This window comes from Gossypium arboreum, chromosome 6 (genome assembly GCF_025698485.1).
Source record: "Gossypium arboreum isolate Shixiya-1 chromosome 6, ASM2569848v2, whole genome shotgun sequence".
Classification (NCBI taxonomy): domain Eukaryota; kingdom Viridiplantae; phylum Streptophyta; class Magnoliopsida; order Malvales; family Malvaceae; genus Gossypium; species Gossypium arboreum.
In genome coordinates this window covers 8,646,875-8,649,843 of record NC_069075.1, presented here as the reverse complement: position 1 = coordinate 8,649,843, position 2,969 = coordinate 8,646,875, and positions in this window count along the sequence as shown.

The following is a 2,969-nucleotide window of genomic DNA, read 5'->3' as shown; positions in this document are numbered from 1 at the left end:
TTAACTTAATATTTATGTATGAGTATAAAGGTTGATTGAAGTTTGGTTCATTAATTTTGGTACAAGGACTAAATTATAAAAGTAGTAAAAATTAATCATTGTAAATTTTTTGTAACGCTCCCTTACCAGAGACTGTCGCCGGAGTCAAGCATGAGACATTACAAACTTATTTTAGCATTTAAACAAGTTCAAACAATTCTCGTAGTAAACTATCCATCTGCATCACAGTCGCTAAAAAAATCATATCTCGAGTTACGAAACTCAAAATCTAATTCCGCAAATATTTTCTGAAACTAGACTCATATATCTACTTATTAATTTTTTTCCAGAATTTTTGGTTGGGCCAATTAGTACAGTTTATTAGTTAAAGTTTCCCCTGTTTTAGTGTTCGACTGCTCTGACCTCTGTTTACTATGAATCACTTTTCTCTTTGTATAGAATTCAGATGACTATGCCGTTTGTTTCTATTAAAATTAGACTCAATAAGAAACCTATACATATAAAGTATAATTATTTTTTTACAATTTTTAGTGAATTTATAAATTCAGAACAAGGGATTCAGAAATCGCTCTGACCCTATTCCACCAAAACTCAAATATCTCATAAAATACAACTCATTTACCTGTTTTATTTCTTCCATATGAAAATAGACTTAATAAGCTTCAACTTCATATTTTACTCACCATCTAATTCTGTCTCTACTATTTTTAGTGATTTTTCAAACTCACATCATTGTTGCTGTATGATACTATTTTGTAGCAAATTTCACATTTTTATGAAATTCCATGATTTAGATAGCACATTTAGCATGCATAACACCATACATGATTTTTGATTAGCCATTCCAATGGCTAATCATAACTAAACATTTCCTTATCACTCAATAGCCATATCATAAGATTACATACACAAAATTATTATCATGCTACACATTTCATATTCAAGGTATACAAGCCACTATACCAAAATGGTCCACGGACAGTGTAAGCGATCCTCTGACCGTTCCCGATTTTTGAGCTGGCTTGACAAAACTACAAAGGATGGAAAGGAGGGAGTAAGCATAAATACTTAGTAAGTTCACATGTAAATAGCAAGTAACATAATCATGCAATCCAACATAAAACATCATTTGCATAAACAACACCATGACATTCATGTTACATTTGCATTTAATATCTTACTACGATTTCATCATACCAAGTTCTCAACCCGAGGGTTTAAGCACATACCTGTCAAATTTTCTCATTCACCACACTTACCAACATGTCACATTTGTTTTAGGCATTCTCCTTATTCACTTAATATTCACCTGTTGAACACATTGGAATATAATTCGAATACACAGATTTCATGCACGTAAGTGCCATACCCGCAGCTAGACAAACTCAATGGCCTACGGAAATTATGTAGCCAAGCTACCATGTAACCCGCCCATAAGTGAACTCGGACTCAACTCAATAAGCTCGGGTGTTCGCATCTATAAGTGAACTTGGACTCAAATCAACGAGCTCGGATGCCTAGTTACATCTCAAGAACTCGGACTCAACTCAACGAGCTCGGGCGTTCGCATCCATAAGTGAACTTGGAATCAACTTAACGAGTTCGGAACTCAAATATCCTAGTGACATGTCACTTTTATTCTAATATATTCCCAAGGTTCAAACGAGATTTTTCCTTGATTACACATCTTTGTCGTCTTCCACGAAATATCGAAACCGATACTCGATCGCAATTCATATTTAACAAGTAGCACACATAATTTGCATATTACTCAATAATAACCACAAAGCATAATATTTCATGATATTAATCATCATAAATAAATAACATTAAATTACTTAAAATGAAAATTATGGTACTACATTTACACCTGAACTTACTTCGGTACAAAATAAAGAAATTTTGCAATTTAGTCCACAATCTTTTCCTTTCCCCGATCAAGGTCGATTCCACGTCTTTCTTGGTCTAAAATAACACATTTAGCTGATTTAATACTCACATTTATCAAAATAGTCCTTAACTCTAACTTCAGAAAAATTATGATTTTGCCCCTAAACTTTTACATATTTACACTTTTGCCCCAAAGCTCGAGAATTAATTTTTTTTCCCAAAATTATTATGTTTTATGAAATGCTGATAATTTTTCCCTTCTATGGCAACATCAAATTCTCACTCTAACATGTAGTTATAAACATTAGGTATTTTTACCGATTATGTCATTTTACTCGTTTTCACGTAAAATCGTTTAGCAAAAGTTGTTTAAAACAATTTCAAGCTTCATATTCTACCATAAAAAATCAAAATAAATACATTTCACCTATGGCTATTTTCCCAAATATAAACCCTAGGTTAAATTATTGCTAGAATAAGCTAAATCAAGTTACCGGGACTCCAAAAACGTAAAGAACATTAAAAACGGGGCTTGGAATCACTTACTATGGAGCTTGGAAGCTTGAAACAAACCCTAGCTATGGAAAACTCTTGAAATTTCATCCTAATGAAGAATATGGACATATTTTTGGCATCTTTTTCCTTTTTTAATCTTTTAATTACAAAATAACTAAAATACCCTTCATTAAAAACTTTGGTTATTTCTACCATGTATGTCCATTTTTGTCCATGAAAACCTAATGGTATAATTACCATTTAAGGACCTCTACTTCAATTATGCTCTTCAATTAAATTCTTTAACATCTAAAACTCATATTTATCAACTTTTGCAATTAAGTCCTAATAGGCAAATTAGACATGCAATTCATGAAATTTTCTATCGATATTCTAACACATGCAACTAATCACTCAATAAATTATAAAAATTAATCGAAATAAATTTTTCTACTTCAAAATTGTGGTTTCGAAACCACTATTCTGTTTAGGCCCTAATTCGGGATATTACAACTCTCCCCCTCTTTAGGGATTTTCGTCCCCGAAAATCTTACCGGTAAACAGGTGTGGGTATTGGCTCCTCA